Source organism: Nothoprocta perdicaria, unplaced genomic scaffold (assembly GCF_003342845.1).
Source record: "Nothoprocta perdicaria isolate Ctin4 unplaced genomic scaffold, notPer1 scaffold_24, whole genome shotgun sequence".
Lineage (NCBI taxonomy): Eukaryota > Metazoa > Chordata > Aves > Tinamiformes > Tinamidae > Nothoprocta > Nothoprocta perdicaria.
The window spans coordinates 1,105,032-1,123,826 of NW_020455466.1; the positions used below are offsets into that span (position 1 = coordinate 1,105,032).

Consider the following 18,795-nt stretch of genomic DNA (forward strand, 5'->3'; position numbering starts at 1 on the left):
CGCGCCGGGGCGGTCGGGGCAGCGCGCGCCGGAAGTGAACCTCGAGCGCGGGGCCGACGCGGGGGCGGGGCCTGAGCGCGGAGGGGTGAGGGGGGAAGGAGGGTGGGCTGAGGGGGCGGGGCCTGAGCGCGGGGTGTAAGGGGCGGGGCGTAGGCAAGGGGCGGGGCCTACTCAGGGGGCGGGGCCTGCTCGGCGGGCGGGGCCTGCTCGGCAGGCGCCGCTTAGAAGGAGCCGTTGGCGGCGGCGCCGCCCGTTTCGCCGTTGTCGGGGGATGGGGGACGGCCCCGCCCGTGGGGCCGGTTTGGGGACGGCCCCTTTGGTTGCGACCGGAGCCCACGCGCCGTTTCGAGGCGCTGGCRGGCTGTGCGTGGTGCGGCTGTGCCGGAGGGTGCGCCGGGGCCCTCGGTGTGTTGGGGATGCGGTTCCTCGCTGGTGTGTTTCACCGCGAGACCTGTAGTGTGTGCCCGYTAACGGTTAATGCTGGGAGCTTATACAAAATTGCGGGAAGGGTGTTTATTYTTTGCTATAGAAACTGATTTAAATGATTTGGGTCTTTTTTTTTTTTTATAAGGAGATCTACTTTCCCTTCAATCAACTGAAGCTCTGCAGGTGCTTCTAAGGTGAGAAGATGAACCTTGGTTTCCTTGGGAGTTACAGCATTCATAAAAGGCACTTAAAATCCTCCTGTAGGTATTAACTGTTCTGCTTGTGCTTTGTTTTGTAGATTTACTTGCCTGCAGTTACTGCAGGTGAATTAATTTAAGCACAAAGACCTATGGGCCCATGAAGCACCCTGCACCTTGCTGAGGAGGTGCCAATGTCCAGTCCTGGTGCTCTGCTGCCCTCCCTGGGGCCTTCCCTCAGAGCCGAGATGCTGCCCGTGTGGAAATGTTCCTGGTGGTGACTAGAATGTACCAGCTCTGTCAGTTCCCAAGCAGCCCTGAAAGCAAGACCAGGACCCACCTCACRAGCACGTGTGAGATAGATACGGCATGTCAGATTTCAGAGCGCCTTAAAATAGGGCCAGACCAAGGTGGAAGTGAGTTGTACAGCATAGGGGGTGAAGTTAACCAAGGGGAAAAAAAGAAAATGAAGAAAATCTTGCAAAGATGGCCCTTCTTGTTGCCTAGGTGTTGGATGTCTCAATATGAGCTCTCTGTTCTGGTTGGAGCCTAGGGAGTTGAGTGTTAATTGCCGTGCCACTCACTCCTGTAAAGCAAGCACCTGGTTTGGAGAAGAAAGGGGTCACTGTCAGATCATGCTGCTCGTGCACCCTGTTTTTGGCCTGTGAATCTGTGTGTAAGTTAGGAGTCTTGGTTATGTTTCTCGTTAAGCAGAAATTGTCTAGGCAAAATGCATTATAAAAGCCTCAGGCTTCCTTCAGCCCAAGGTTAGGCTGTTGGCATATGTGCTTAGACCAAAAGGGACATGGATTGGGTGGTATAGCTCATGCTAAAACGATCCCTTAAAACTTAGCTTGTTTCCAAAGTATCCCAAGTATCTTTAGGCTTTATTAAAAAAAATCACTAATTGCCCTTATTCCATTGTAAGTGTATATTTTTGCTAACTCATTTTAAACTGTGTCTTGAAATCTTCAAAAACTGGTTGACTTTGTAGTTTGACAACTGCTGAGAGAAGTAGAATTTGAAACCAATTCAAGCCTAGTGAACCTAGTGTCCCTAGTGGTGAACTAACCTTGATTTGGCCATCAGAGCCCCACATGATCAAATTGAATATTCCTTATGAACAATTGCTTCTTTTTCTTCAAGAACATTGTATTTAAGCCACATCCAGCTTTGTATAGCTTAAAAAACTTTGTAAAAACTGCACAGCATTTACATTTGAACTTGAAAGTTGGTAGTGGTTTAATATGGAGAAATATTTTTTCTTTTTATGTTCAGTTAATGCATTTAATCTGGTCAAAATGTTTTAACAAATATATAGCTTTTAATGCAGAAAAGCAATGGATCAAGGTCTACAAGCACCTGTGCAGCTATTTTTGCAGGTGCAAACTGCATCCGTGTACTGAATACAGGAGATACTTCTTATGAATGTAGCTTTTTTAAATATTAACTACTAAAAATTGTACTTTGTAAACTTTATAAGTATTACAGTAAATGTCTAACATTTTAATGTAATGTTTCACTTCTATTTACTTTTTTAGAGTGGAGGTGTTTTTTCTTTTTTTTTTTTTTGCTGCTAGCTATCTTTGAAACAAGTATGTATAAAAGTAAACTTTAGTCAGTGGAGGAAGGCTTTACAGTTCACTGAACATCATCTGCTGCTGGATGAAAATGTAGATGGAAACTGTGGTTTTTGGGGAAGGGAAGATTAGAGACTTTTTATAAATCTCTTGAAGGAACTAAAAAAGAATCCCCATCTTTGAATGCAGTGGTTGGCACTCCCTAATACCTTAATTTCAGATTTCAGAGGTGCTAGTAGCCTGTGTATAGTTCTCTACTATATAGTGCTTCCAAGTGAAACTTGGAATTTTAAAATTTTCTGACTTCTGTGTGTTTTTTTGCAAGTAATAACTCTCCAAACAAGTTACACATGTCAAGTAAAGAAAAGCTGTGGTCAAACACCATCATCTGTGTGGATGGATGGTCTTGTGTAATCTTCAATCAGTATAATGGAAGTGCTGTACTTCTTCCCCGCTTCCTCCCCTTACTTTGCCACCGAGCTTCGGTGTATGTGCTCGATAGTGCATTGCTAATCTTGGTCTGTTGTTTAGTGAGCAAATAATATATGAAAAAAAAAAAAAAAAAAAAAAAAGAAAAAGAAACAAAAACACAGCAAATTCAAGATTATCAAAGCAACTTCAATTTTGGCAGTTCTTGCTTTTTGTTTGTTTCTTGGTTTAGTTCTTTTAAGCTTGTTTTGTTTATCTTTAACACTGAGTTTATTTAAAGTAATGGAAGAGGGATTTACAATTCCTTGAATGTCTGCTCTATGAGAATGCTRAGGAGGAGGGAAAACATTGGGATTCTACCCTAATATACCAATATTACAAAACAGAAGAAAAAATCCATCAGCTTTAGCAGTATGTGCTGAATAAACTTGGTTACCAGAGTGCTGAACTCTTCAGCATGTTTTAAGAAGTTTTCYATATTTCTTCCTTAGGTCCTGGCACATCTAGACCCTGCTCAGCTCCATCCTGACATGTCAACGTGTTTGGTGTTGGTGGTGCTGTCTTGACCATTGACCCCACTGGAACATGGACCTCATGGAGCTGCAGTGCACTGAGCAATGGATCAGGTAAGTGTCTACTTATAATGGCATCTTGAGTATCCTATCTCAAAGCATAACATATCTTTTATCTGTGAATAATCATAAAATTGGCAACTGCTTACACCCTCCCCTGTCACTGTATAGACTCCATAAACCAGCAGGATTTGTAATATAGTTGTTTGCTGTCCCATCACTTTAAAAGGAATTGGTAATAATAGCAAAGGCAGGGAGGGAAGTTGAGGGAAGGAAAACTGCTTTTTTCTCCTCCTGTGAAGAGCAGTTGCTCTTCACAGGAGATGTCTGTGCTGAGATGTCTTTCATTACCAAGCCCCAGGGGAGTGTTGATATGTGCTGCTAAAGATAGTGTATTTTTAACAACTTCCAGAGTTGATGCAATTGTTCTGGAGTTGATCAATTCAACAAATACAACAGCTAAATCACTTTTTTTATTTTATTTTGTTTGTATACTGTTGGGACTAGAGAGGGTTTTTGATACTTTGTTGCAAAAATAACTGGCTTATTCAAAGCAATAACACACAAACTATCAAGTGTGATACTGTGCCAAATGATATTTTCGATGGGTGAAAGTGTTCTTTGTCAAAGACATAGTGCTTCTTTTCAGTGACATGAGTACATCAGCTTCCCTTTCTTCTGAAACCAATGCTATCTTCTCAATCATATAACAGGCATATTATTTTTCCAGTACTTAAAATAAGTTATGTATTTAAATGTGTATGCAGCACAGTTTTAAACTCACGTTTCAGTTTATAAATGCCTGTGATTGCATTTGGTCTTGATGTTTGTTAGTTTTTACAATGTAATTGGAACATAGTCTTAAAACAATGGAAAAGAGGAARTTTAATATTCCAGTACAATTTATTGTGACCAGTTTATTAAATCTTTACAGTTTAGTTTAATTATGTAAATAATTACATTTTATCATTGTGTATGATGACTTTTGGAAAATTAAGTTGGAGCAAGTTAGAAAAGTCCACTAAAGCTGTGCATTTTTTGAGGCTTCTGTATGATGGTAAAAACACTTCATTTTGGTAAATCCAGGTGGATCCAGGTCAAATGAGAATCCTGACAACCATGATTCTTCTGCTATGTCATTCTTAAAAGTCCAGGGATATTTATTTTGGTCCCAAGTTGTCAATYCACAGTAGTGACTTTCCAAATGTTACTTGTACTTGCTTCACTTTCAGTTCTGTCTGTACTGAGCAGTATTATAGCAATTTTAAAATTAAAATGTGCATCCAAGAAGGATATTGCTGTTAATATATTTCTTTCTATTTATAATATATGCAAAAGTAAAACAGTAATTTTCTCAATGCTACCTAAATTCAGTAACTTAACTCTGATTTTGTTCTATAGTTAAATATTTAAATTCAGTTTGTTTAATTGTTTTCGGGAGCTCTTTTTTTGTCTGTGTTTTTGGAGTATAAAGAATTATTACCCCTTTTTTCTCTTAGTGTAGTCATTTGAGGGTTACAATTTTCAAAAATCTTAACTTTCAGGTAAAAGTTTATGCAAAATTATGAATTTTCAGTCACATATACCAGTCACATTATCACATATAAAGTAGTGATACTGTTTTGTTTTTTGTTTTTAAAGTAGTTTATTGCTTTCATGATTWTTCAGGACAGAGATGAAAGTATATACAAAAATTACAGCTTCTAGACACTTCATTCATTATGTGATTGGGCATTCAAAACCAGACATCAGATGAAATGGGTTGGATATCATAAACACATCTATCAGAAAAACAGAAGAAGCAAGCAAGCCAAGTCTTGTGTACTCCGATACAAACACTATTAAAGCAGAAAGCATTCAAGTGAATTGCCCCTGCAGTAGATACAGCCTGTATCATAGCAAAACTATTTTATGCTCAGTGCAGTTCCATAGATCTTGATTGTGGAGCAATTAATAGAGAACTGGACAGCTGTAGCCAAGAGTGAGTTTTTTTCTCCGTTTTTYCTCTCCCCCTTGAAAGATGTTCACAAATAGCCAAAGCAGTTAGATACATAATTCAAGTAGTTCTATCTTYTATAGGTCTGTGATAATAGTTCTTTTCAATAAAGAAACAGAATGGATTGAATGGTTTTCTTAAGTTTTACTAGAAGCAATGGCAAAAAAAGAGCCAAAGGGATATGCTCTTTAAAGACAAGAGATGTGCTGTGTTTATAATGCTATAAGGCTGCTTGGAATTTTGCACATAAACTAGAGGAAAAATATGTGGYAATTTTCAGCTTCTTTGGCAGTCATGGTTAGATTTTTAAAGATGTGTATTTACTGCACTGTTAATTTTATCTGCTAATACAGAATTCAATTTCTAYGCAGCTGTAAGTGTACCTTAATACTTTGCCTGACTTCAAGGTCACTGTTCCTACCAAAAAGARTTTGAGGCATCTGGTGTTTTCTGCCAGTGAAGTTAAACTAATACTTTTCTGAAAAGATCTTTGCTTTTTTTATTGATAATCAAGACTTCAATTTCATATCAAAAACTTAAAGACTTTGGTAGCCACCTGTCTGAGTTGACATCACACAATATTCCCATAAGAGCCAGTTCAGCTTAGAAGAAGCTTTTAAAACACTAGTGCAGTGTACATTCTGTTTCTCTAGGTTTCTTCTAAGTATGTGTTTTGTTTTGGGATGTTTGATTTTCTGGTATGTTGCCATTCATATGCCTATCAAACTATTGCAAACATTTTCACAATGGATATCTTCAATTTAACTAGACAACTTGAAATTCCAAATAACTTTAGTGCATTTTAAGCCAAATGATTCATATTACCAGAGTGCCTTCCCAAATGGATTAGTTTTGGACTCCACCTGCCACCCCACCTTTTCTTGGGACTGAAGTCATTGTTGGTCTGTAGCAAATAGGGTTTGCTCATGTGAAGTTATTGCTTGTGTAGAAATAAATACCTGTTTCAGTAGCTTCTTGAAATAAGTGTTTTAAAGCATTAGTGCTTGGATAGTCAAGGGCTTGATTACTTGTAGTGAATTAGCAGCTTTCATAATAGAGTAGGCTCACATATGAATGATATCTTTGACTTAGACATGTGTGTTTTTTTAATTAAGTAGAAGGTTATAAAACCTTGTCATAATCAAAGTACATTTCAGTCATGTCAAATGACAAAATAAAGGCAAGCTGCTCTGATGTTTCTACTAAGGCTTTTTTTAATGCCATTACTTGTTTCAATTATAAACTGAGGCATCAATATAGCATTAAAACTTGTTTTAGATCTGAAGCATATGGCAGCATTGGTTTTATTCTGGGTTTACTTGTGTGATGTGTTGCCTGGCCTCTGTTTCAGAAGCAGAACAAGTGCTTGCTGCATGGGGCTTTGGAGCAATCCCTGAACATATGAAGTGCATGGCCATCGAGATGAATAACTTGGTTGCTAGATAGGAGAACTCAAAAGAGTTGAGGTTTGCAGGGCCATCTGTAAAACAAAAACTTCCTGTTTACTGTGCCGCTTTCTTATGACCTCTTAGAGCAGCAGACTAACTACCAGCTCTGTCTATAACCTCTATGTCACTGCCATCCACAGGAGCTCAGACAGGCCCAGAGAGATCCCTACTCTGCTCAAGGTACCTCTGAATGCTGAGGCCCACTGCCGTGTGCAGTTCCAGAGCCCTGCACAGATACCCTTGTTTCTTCCTCTTCCCAGAGGCATCTTTCATTAGACGTAGCTCAACAGATTCATTTGGGAAAACTGTATTTTAAAATCTACTTAAAGCTTTTTAAAATTCCTTTACCAGACTTACCATGTCTCTGACAATTTAACACTGGGACAACAGTTTAACAGTATGCAGGGAACATATACATTCCTGACTGTTCTCTTTCCCAGAAGAGGGCAGCAAAGGAACAGCATTATACTGGATTTTACTTCTAAAACATTTTTGCAGTGTTCCWCTCTGCTTGTAAACCTCAATATGGACTGCTTACTCGTGTCAGTGTTAGTTTTAAATGATATTTTCCTCCCCAAATCATTTGTTGCAAGGATATGTAGAATGTGTGAAGTGCCATTATTTATTGTTTTTGGTTTTAAGCAGTAGAATTTACTAAACAAAACAAAGTCTATCTAATGTCTGTAGTAAAAGGTAGTCCCATACTAAGATTTGTTTTTTRTTATGATGATGTTGGATCTCTGTATGTTTTTAAAAGAAAAAAGGCCAGAAACCAGAACCCAATAATATTRTTACTTAGTATTTGGGTGACTTCAAACCACAAGGTTTGTTCATTTTTTAAATATTTACTTTCTATATTTCAAGTTGTTATTATCAATTAGAAAAAAAAATGCTCCTTTAGCCATTTTTTTCWATTCCCAGAAAGCTGGGAATCCATTCAACATGGTTATTTTTCATTCATACAAATTCATACATCTCTCTTACAAGGATACAAYGATGTCTTTTTTTAAACAATGCCTGTGATTTTTAAACATTTCAATTCAAAGAGAATACTGGGAGATAATGAGGCATAAATTGTAAAAAGTCAACTTTAAAATATTTTTCATTTATATTTACTTTTCTCAAACCTGAACAGAGGACATAAGTGTTACCAGCATGTAAAAATTATAGTCAAAGACAGTTACAAAATGCCTGGGGTGTACCCAACTGATGCCTCCTGTGGTTGTTTATAATATGATAAATTTYCTTCTTAGAATGGAGTGTATAAATACAGGGGGAAGAGGGTCTAAGTCTTAAAGTTAGAATTTCTCTGGTTAGCCTTTTTTCCATTTTCTCATAACTCTTAAGAAACTTTCATTTAGTAGTTTAGAATAGGAGATCTTTCAGATTGTTATTTGTATTGTCCTTGAATAATTGCAAAGAAGGGGGGAAAAAARACTATTCAAAAGTTGTTTAGAATGGCACAACTTCTGTCAGAGATGGCTTTCATTCTGAAATCTACTGTTTAAATTCCAGATTTTTCCTTGAAGGTTCTTGGTTCTCTGCTTAAGCTCTTGTCTTTTTAATCTGCTAAAAAACAGAACAGTTTTTAACTTCCCTAGTTATTTTAGTTCTCTCATGCAAATATATTCTGTGATCAGCACAATCTTTATTTCTCTGGGGCAAGAAAGTGTTAAGTTATACATTGTTGAACATAAAGTGTCTTTTTGAGTCTTTCTTGTTTTAAATACTGTTACAGTAAAACAGTAGCTGAATGATTCTCTCTAATTTTAGAATTAACATGAATAAATTATGTCCAAARTATATTTTTTTAATTTATATTGTTTATCAGATAGGACTTTAAATGCCTTCACAATTGTGTCACAAAATATCTGTACTGTCCTTATACATAGTTTAAGAAATGAGTAACTGTTTATTACATACAGCATGTGAATGTGCAGTGCATGTATTTGCAATTAGTATTTACCTAGTAATTAATGATTTACAGCTATGTTTCAATAGGACGTTGTTAACTTTAGAGTATTGCTTAAGAATCTGGGTAGAAATGCAAGCCCCTTTATAAGCCCCTACCATAGTAGACTTTTGTAGGACAGGAATTGTAAGGTTCCTCCTTGTTTATACTTGCATTTTTCCATTTAAAGTTACTATTTGTTAAAGTTGTGTGCCTTAGACTTGTTTACAAATTTGTGAAGATCCAACTTTTCCAATTGCTGAGGTTTGAGGAACTTTGGGTGCTTGAGAGTTAGACATTTTAAAGTTGTTATAAGCATGGTATTGGGAAGAATCTGGCAAATAGGAATTTTTGGAGCAGATCTGTAGCCTGTATAGGCCTTCTCAAATGTTTTACAACTTTTTTCCTAGAAATATTCTCTCTGTTTATAAGTGAACATGCAATTATGATGGGCATTAATTTTCCATTAAGGTAAATTCTATTTGTAGGACTGAAAGAGTTGAGTCATGCAGTGATAAATCTGTCCTCATCTAGACCAAGATGGTCTTAGAAAGCTTAACTGCAGCATTTAGACGAAATGCAACAATCCATTATGATTAGGTTGCATTATGCTCTACTTGTTGCTAGTAAATTGCTTGAGCACAGGAAAGTGAATATCCTGAGAATATAAATAAATATTTGAAAGATAAAATAAATGAAGCATGTGATTGTAGTGAGGTCAGATGGGAATTGTTGTTCTGTCATCCTTCCACTGTTGACATCCATTTTCCTATATAACTTGTAGCCTTAAATAGGCACAATAAAAGTCATTAAAAGCCTGAATTAACACAGTAGCTGAGAAATGCCATCCCATCAGACCATGTATGCTAGAAAAATAGATGATAATTTTCCAGCAGTGACAGGGCTTATTTCCCTCATGACAGGAAACATTCTTCAAAACCAGTGCTGCCAAGACACATGGGGATCCATGCTGGCATCAAACCCTTTCATTGCCAGCACTGCAAGTAAACAAGACTTCAGGCCCTCCCTGATGTAGCATATGCAATGGCTTACAGCATATGGGTAAGGTTTATGGTCTGTCCGTATGTTACCACTTCCAATTAACTGCTTGAAGGATGAGCAGAGAAGAGCAATGCAGCTGAATACTGAATTCTGTTTAGGAGTACTTTTGTGCTATAAAAGGCATTTCTAGAGGAAAAGGTGTGTATGTGTGTGTATGTCTTTTTTAACCTATGGCCAGTTTGTTCTCTCTCAGTGAATATGTGACACCTGAGCACTCTGATCCTGTTTTGGAACAGGCAAGTTTTTGTGTTGTTTTTTGTGGCATTTGGGAATGTTAATCTTTTAGGATATGCTTGAGTTACTTTCCTGACTGTGGATCTATTTACTGAAATTCTGATTTAGGGTTTATATCATAGAACAGCTATGGAAAAAGTATATCAAGTATATTATGATAAAGATAATACAAAAAACAAACAAACAAAAAAAACCCTCTACTCCTTTGCCTGTTGCCACTTCGCCACTTTCAGAGGGGCATCATCTGCCAGGCAATTCAGAAGGTTTTTCTTGGACTGATGCACTGTGGCTAGGAAAGGATAAGAATTTAACTTCAACTTTAAAATCAATTTACTGATATTTGTATTTTTAATAGCCTCTTGGTTTTCCAGCTCTAAGTTCAATTCATTTTCACTTTCTAAAAAGCTTTCTCCTTTGTTTTTCTGTTCTGAATTTGATGCCAAACTTCTACTGGAAGCCTCTCTGACGGATACTCTAGGTTCTTTGACAGATACTCTAGGTTCTTTGTCTTGTTCAAGAAACTTGTTTACACTGACTTCAGGTTGCCATAGTTATATGAAGTCCATCATCCTGCCAAAAAAGTCACTTGTATTAGAAATTCTGAATTTTCCACATAAGAGCATTCTTTGCATCATCCTCTGCCTGGAAATTTTGGATCTGTTCCATCTTCTAGGCATTTAAAAAGTAAATCCCTTTTTTTGAGCTAAGCATGCATGCCATGGGGTTTAATAAGAGGTTTAATTGAGTGAATAGCATAGGAAATGCTCTGTTTCATTTATTGCCTTTTGGAATCTGCTCTGCAATGTGCGCAGTGAGTGGGTGGATAGGGCAGTGGGGAGCCAATTAGCTGATTGTGACAATATTTACATAAATCAGCATGTGGAGAACCTGTCCTAAAGGACCTGGCAATGCAGCAAAACTGGCCAGCTTCAGGAAGGAGCTTGGCTTAACAGCGGCTTGGYGGGTGGCTGGGGTGGTGTGGGAGGGCAGCCATGGCAGCAGGTGCCCCGTGCAGGAGGCTGGTCTCAAAGTGCTGTTGTGGAGAGGCCTGGTGGGCATTTTGTGCCCCCCTGCTCCCTCCCAGAGGCCTGGTGGACATTTTGTGCCCCCCTTGGCAGGCCTGGTGGGCATTTTGTGCCCCCCAGAGGCCTGGCGGACATCTTGTTGCACCCCTGAACAGATGGCTGCCAGTGTCAGTGGTAGCAGGTCTGCTGCGGCCTGACAGGCAGATGTCTGCCCTATTCGGTGTCCTTAGCTTTGCAGAAAGGCAGCTGACTATTGTGCTCAAAATGCACCAGAAAGRCAGTTGCGTCCAAAGGAGGTTTGGCTTTCCCTGAGAAGCTAGCTAGGGAATGTGGCCTGCCACCGCTGATGGTGTTCAGGTACAGGCGTAGGCACATGGTCAAATCCATGCTCAAATGGATTCGACTTTTGCAGAAAATAACCAAAATAATTCTGAATTTGCAGTCCCTATTCTAGATGATGGCTTATTTCCTATCTCCAGTTTCTGACCTGCTCTGCCACCTTCATCAARCATACAACAAGTTGCTTATTACCTCTGAAGATATATCGAGTTGTCAAACCATTGCTGCTGAAAATGTCATTAACCTCCCAGTGTTTGCTTCACCATTGGCAATTGGAGTTAAACAAAAATGCTTTGATCTCCACATCATGCTGACTGTGTAATGAGCACATAATGTGATATCCACTACACTAATGTTTAATAGATAACAGATTATTTATAAACTCAAATTTATTTGTTTTGTGTTTGATTTTGGCCTTAAAAAATGGAAATAGATSTATTTTTGTCTGTTTTTGATAGTCTTTTTTGCAAAAAGATGTTATTTTGTCATATTTATAGTACTTAAGAAAAATATGCAATTAAAAATTGTAGATTAGAAATTTGCTGGGAATGCAGACYAAAGGAAAACCCAGTCCTTTAAGCATATAGCTCTCAAAGTTTGTCAATTTTTTTTGTTTCTATGTATTTGTTACCTAAATGGTATCTTGAGAATCTTTACAGAAAATTCCTTCTTCATTAAGTTGAAATGATATTAAGGGAAAGTCATTTTCTTTTGTCTCTTGAAAATTTCCTGTTCTGCCACACTTCCTCTTTCTGTGTTGTGTGTGCATGTGTTTTTGTTCTTTTTTTTAATTGGTGATGCAGACAGCTGACTTTCAGCCTACTCTGAACTTCGATTCAAGGAAAAGGTCAAAACTGAATTTGGAAATGGGTTTTGGCCAGTTTTTCTTGATTATGCTTATAGTGGAAGTCAAATTTAAATGCAATAGGTCTGCTGATAAAACAGACTGTTATCTTTAACTGCCTAGACCATTATGTAAGACATCTTAATTAGCTATGAGATCACTAGAAAGATGAGGTGTGGCTTAAGGATATATTTTAAATGTTAATCCTTTTTTTTTTTCTGTATTTTTTTTCCTGTCTGCTTTCACATAAAAGATGTTCTCTCCTTCATATTTCCTTTCTTGGTAGGTGAGAAGGTTTTCATATGTAAAATCTGCTCCAATGCCTCCATTGATGCAAGTTCTTTGCGGTGGCGCTTCCAAGCCCAGGCCAGTGAGAGACTGGTCTGTTCATACAGTTGGTAAGTGTAAATAATCCTTTTCAGACAAACCTGGCACACCAAACCGTTCATTTTAAAAAAAGAAAAGCAAAACAAAGCACTGAGGTATGCACTCCTACTCATTAATACAAGAAAGTCGTGCATTGAAATAGACTCCTGGAGGCAACTATGGACTTCATGGAGGTTTTTTGTTTTGAAGAGTTGCTTTTTATCCCCCCAACCTTTTCACCTCTTTGTAGGTAACTGCTGTCCTAGATGTGTGGAACAGCAATATGATAAATACTAAAATATTTGAGAGAACAGTTGATATGAGTGTGTGAAGAGACCCTAGTATAAATGATAGTGACTTGTACTTTTATGTATTCATTTACTATATATCTTACTCTGCCGTACAATGCTSTTTTTTCACTGTTGCCTGTTGCTTTCCTTCTAGTTTTGATCCCCCTCTCCTTTCCTCTCATCTGTGCAGATGAGGAAATGATCACATTTTGGTCAGTGCTAACACATTTCCTGTTGTGAAACCATACATCACACTTCTTTTGAATTCTGCAGAGGTGGCAGGGTAATCATGTGATGAGTGTGGGCATTTTTAGTGAGTAAAGCCCAAGTGTGTTGAAAGTATATACTTAGCCTTAGACTGTTTAAATGTTACATTTTTGTGTATTTAATCTCTGTACACTAAATGATGTACTACTTGCTTTTTTAAAACTCCAAAGGTTTAAAGTAAGATAATGCCCAAAAATTGTTTAGTGGAGAGATGGGTTGATTTGTTACTTAACAAGGAAAAAAAATACTTTTTCTTTATCCTTCATAGTAAAAATCATCATGCTTGCAGAATGAATGTGCCTTTCGTGCAGGGCCCTTTGATGTTAGAATTCAAATTTAGAAACACACCTATCAAAGGTGATGAGGGAAATTTTGAAGTAAATTCCGTCTTTACTGAGGGCTTTTTTTGGCAAGTGAGTAGCAGAATAACAGGAAAAAAAGATGCTTTACTATTTTGTCAGCTCTGTGAAAAAACGATCTGTAAACATTAGTCAGATAAATTTAGATAATGTAAACATTATTCATTTTTTGTAGAGAAAAATGAAGGAAACTCAAATAATGGAAATAGTCTCTTCCTGGACCTGTTACAAAAGCCAGAGACATTGGTTATAGATGTTTGCTTTATAGGAGGTGTTGCATATACCCTATCATATGAGCTAATGAAAAGAGGAGTGGGAGAACTTGAGGAGTAGTTATAGCAAACTGGAGACAATGAAGTGGAACAGTGGTAACTTTCTTATGTGCATTATAGGAAGCACAGGAAATCCAGTTTCCTCTTCTCTCAGATTAGTTTTAATTATAAGCTGCAGTTGAGCATAATAGGGACTGTCAGTAAGTCTTGCATTACTGAAAAATCTRTTTTTTAATAAACCCTCCTGTAATAGTTTTCATACTATTTTCTCTTGCAACATTGCTTTACAAGCATATACTCTATTACTTATTTGTTATGAGTCGGYCTGAATTGTTTAGATCAAAGTTTGCTACTTTTGAATTAACAAAGCACCTGCTCTYCCCACACCTCCTTCACCAGCTTGCTTTGCCTGGCTAAATGCACCTTGGCCATTAATGCAAACAATTGTATGCCTAACTTGTGRTGAAAAACTTGTACTGACATTAATAGAAAGTTTCTTCAGTTAAAAACTTACTCTCTGTAAGATATTTGTRTTTTCCTATCTGTAGGATCATGAAGTGAATGTTTATGAATAAACCATTCTGTAAGAGTAAATGTTATAATTATCTGAAAGTGCTCTCTCGTATGTAAAAAAAAATACCTACAAAATATTTGATTCATATCTAAATAATTGTAAGTGCTAACACCTATGTTGTGTTTCAGACCTAAATAGTTAGGATGTTTGAAATAGCCACTTGTAAAACAKTTTGCTTGAAATGTGTAAATAAAATGAAAGGCTTCCTTTTTTAAGTAATATATTTCAGGTCTTGAATAGTGAAAGATTTCCAAGTACAATGGAGTATAACATTGTCTGTTTTTACAATTGTGTCAAGAATAGAACAAAATCTGAAAAGGATGAAAACAAATGCAATAACCATTACCTTTCGTAGTCCYCAAGCATGTATTTTACACCCACATTGAACCTATTGGGCTGATCTCCGTGGGTTGTGGTTAGGCTGAAATGTGAAGGGGTAGCAATCAATTATGAGCAAGCAGATCTGAGTACAATCAAGATTGATAGCCCAATACACTAGTGAAATTAAAGTGTCACCTCTAAACTTGAACATGTTCTAATTTTAACAGTAAAAAGGTAGTATTTACTGATGTCTGGTTAGAAAAGAGTTCTGTTATTCAGATTGTCACCTGTTAAGGTGATATTTACTTGGCAGAGATGTTGGCATCCACTGTCCTACTAGTGAAAAATGATAGAGTAAAATTTAAAGTGGCAGCTGCCAATCAAAATGCAGGAGTACATTGAAAACTTAGTTGTAAAGCATTACTAAATGCCTTGCTATATATATGTCTGTATATATAATGAAATTGAGACATAAAATATGTCTAAACTGCTTTGTTTACTGCATGTGGAGTGCCTTTGCTTTCAGCTTTTAGTTATATCAAGAACTCAAAAGTATCTAGGAGAAATAGAAATTTGCTTGAGATTTGCCATGTTTAGTGACTGAAGAGCAATTTCTGCCTCTGGTGAAACGGAATCTGTTGGGTTCTTATTTTCTGTGATTTTGTTGTAAAAGACTAACAGGATTTCCTAAACACTGTGTTTCTGATGATAATACAAATAGGTATTTAGAATTCTGTGCTGTTTTAGCAAAAATGTGTGGGAAAGTATATCACCTGCTGTGTAAATCTCAACTTTGAAACCCAAGTTTTTATGTGTCTTCATAGTAAAGTATTTTCTCCTGTGCCAGATCAGCTGATGTTTTTATTTGGGTGATGAGGGAAAAGGAAAGTTATATATACTTATTCAATTAGGTGTACCTTAAAGTTTAATTTTTCTACTTGCTTTGTTAGTATAAATAACACCAGTGCCTAAATAGCACAACTCTGAATTTAGAAAACCTATAAACACTTGCAGCACAACCATAAGGCTCTTAAACTGTTTTGGTGTATTCATTTCCATGTCTGAGAAATAATCTTTGTCAGCTTCCAGTTGGATGTTTAGTCTGAGCTCTCTGTAGTTCTCCTTCTATAGTCAGTGGCTGGAGATGGGCATTCCTGTGAGACGTTTCTTAAACATGTGACTGACTCACCTCCTGGAGGCTGCTTATTGCTTCCGGGTCACTAGATGAAGAGAACCTAAAAGATAATGTGCTCAACTTCTAAATTGACTGACATAATGTGGGCTGGATCCTGCTGTGTGTGACTTTTTTTGGTTTTGATTCATAGGATTTAGTTGTTGCCAAAGAAAGCAGATCCTGAGTATTGAGTGTAAGGTGGAGAAACCTTTAAATCCAAAGAAACTTGCATTGCATCTTTTTGTTTTGAGTCTAGTTGATGTTGGGTTACACACCTGGAAGTTTCAGTCCCTGTTCTCTTACAGGTTCTAGACAGTTTTCTTCTGGGTTGGCCTAATACAGGGGAAGTATCAAAACAAAGGTCTGAACCAGCCTGACATTCCTTCCAGTCTGAGATAACGGAGGTCTTGCTTATGACCAGGTGATAATTTCATTGATTCAAGCAGGGCATGATTTGTGTGGCATGAGTATATGGCAGACTTCACATTTTAAGATAAATCCTTATCAGTATTTGTGTTACAATTAGATTCTGGATTTTGACATATCCTTTTATTATAATGCAGAGTAGKTAAGAATTGGTCGATAGATGTTAAACTGACTTTTTGGTTGATTCAGGCCATTTTGCAGCTTTTTCTATTTTGAGCTGGAATTTTGAGCAGACACACGTATGCATGCAGATGTTTGCATTTGTGATGTGTGTGCTTGCATGGGGAACATTTTTCCTAAATACAGAAATGTGTATGAGTCACTGAAGCAAGAGCAACCTCCAAGATTTGCAGTTGTAAGAATTTATATTTTTAATGCCTGTACATGTGGATTTATCTTCAAAGAATATAGATCCACATGTACATGGTTGAACTTAAAATATAAATCCTGCTGAAAATGTACTGCAAACTCCATTGCCTTATTTCAGTGGTAGGGAAGCGAGCTGTTGAAAGGTGTAATCTTCTGTGTGCAAAATGAGACATTTCCTGTCTCAAAGCTTCCCTTGGGAAGGCTGCATGCTGTAACTGAAAGCACTGGAGAGCTGTGATCTTGTCTAGCTCTGTCCCTGGACAGATCCATGTGATCTTATTTTGGGATTTGTAGAACTCACCCCAACTTGCTGTGATCTTATTTTGGGATTTGTAGATACTCCAGCTAAGGAGTTTGTGGTGCTCAGGGCTGCTGCTTGTGCTCATGACTTGTTTTCCCTTCCAAGAAGTTCTGATACTTTCTAAAATTCTTACAGCATTCAGAAGAGCTTGGACCATCCCCAATGCCAACATCCTAACATGAGGTTTGGCTTTAGTTTTTACGACTATTCCCACCTGACAAACAACTTATCTGTTTAGAAACCCCATTAGCCACTTCCCAGCCCACCTCTGCTATCAGATCCCTTCCTGTAGAGCATTAAGCTCTTCATGCTCAGAATTCACCCAGAGCATCTCAGGGAATAAAGTGCTAAAGACTGAGATTATCTGGAGAAAGAGAAGATGCAGTCCTTATGGGTGTTGAAAGCACTAGTAAAATACAGTCAAATTAGATGCTTGGGATAATTTTCCAAAAAGCTGTGTGTGATGGTATGAGTCGTAACCCTAGCTTGCTGAGAGGAACTGGGGGGGCTGTTTGTGTTGCAAAGAGTGTGAATGTGCTGGTGTTMCGTGGGTGCTTTGTTTGTTTATTTGTTTTTATTTGGATTACAGCTTGCTGCTATGCTGCCCTTGGTTACAAATGAAGGAGTTTCACATTTTAAGGCAGRATCTGTTGAAATGAATTTAAGCTAACATCGAACCCTGTGTTTTCTGTACTCTTCTTTTTAAATACAGTTCTCTATATAAAATAGTAAGTGATTAAAGAAGATCTGATGCAGATGCAAGAAAATGTACACCCTGCTAGAAACTAAAGAATATCTTGGACCCTATCTTGTCCTACAGTTTGAACAGAAAGTTGGAAATCTGTATCAAGAATAGCACTTGGTTCTTTTTCATGAAGTATAGTTGGACATCTATAAGTAAGTACATAATTACTAATGAGATTTTCTTAGTGTTGTTTACTTGGGAGTGTTTTGACAGGTTTGTACAACATTTTGATGGTTCTTTAACTTGTAATTGCCTGATAGCCACTCATGACAGCAGTACTTTGCCCCCAAGTTTTCCAACAGTATTTCATAAATTCTGTAGCTCGGAAATATTTTGCTCTTCATTCCCTCATGTTCCCCATCTCCTCTCCATAGTTTGACTTAACAGTATTTTAATAGCATTTAGCAATAGTAAAAACCATGAACTGCAGGAAGGAAGTGACTACATGAAAGCTAATTAACCAAACTGGAATTCAGCCAAAACTGCGATCAACAGTCTCTATTTTGCAAACTGCAAAAGGGAGCCTCCAGGAGTGGTTAGTGGGCTTTCTACTTTGATGTGACCTTGACAACTGTGGTGTAAGCAGTTTAGTATCTGCTTTTCTGGGACACTTACTTGGCAATATCGTGAAGAGGGGTCTACATCACTTACTAAATTGCTAGAGATTTCTGCTGGCAGCCTCCTCCTCTTTTGCCCTTCATCTGAGTGTTAATCTTGGCTTTGGCTGCTGGAAACCCCAAGAGCACAGCTCAGAGCAGCAGAGCTGCAGGCATATTAGCAGGGTGCAGTTGCATGCCCACTAGAATTTGTAATGTGCTGACTTTTTTCTGTTTTTTAATTTTCCCCACTGTTGTACAGGCTGTGCAGCAGGTTTGATTAATTAAGAATTGTGTCTTGAATATAAAGCAAGTGTTACTTCATTTTAATGTTTTAGTATGTTGTAAATAGGCAGAAATTTTAATCATTAGTTTATTAAWAAGACAACTGATAAGAGTTTTGTTCATAGAAGATACATCTTTAGAGCCAAATTCTGATCTGTTCTTTGTACCAGCCTCAGGCAGTGCAGGTATTTTGCAGTAAAATTAAATGTTTTTGCAAGTTCTTGCAAGTGATCTTTCTGTTAGAATATGACTGCCTAGCAAAAAAATCTTCCTTGACCTCTAGAAAAGAGTCAGAATTTATATAACTTTATCTTAACATGCTACATGTCTTTAGTATGACACATTGG

General features: G+C 37.6%; 1 long non-coding RNA gene across 2 annotated transcripts in view; it reads left to right on the forward strand.

The window, feature by feature from the left end:
* The first annotated feature begins 321 nt into the window (after positions 1-321).
* The window catches only part of LOC112947624, a 23,232-nt gene continuing 4,758 nt past the window's right edge, over positions 322-18,795 (forward strand). The window contains exons 1-7 of one of the 2 annotated variants that reach the window (XR_003249447.1): positions 322-405; positions 572-620; positions 725-976; positions 3,124-3,258; positions 9,523-9,661; positions 12,390-12,501; positions 17,535-17,719. This is a non-coding gene — a long non-coding RNA (uncharacterized LOC112947624). The remainder of the gene's footprint in view (positions 406-571; positions 621-724; positions 977-3,123; positions 3,259-9,522; positions 9,662-12,389; positions 12,502-17,534; positions 17,720-18,795) is intronic. The other variant, XR_003249448.1, reaches the window with a different exon arrangement.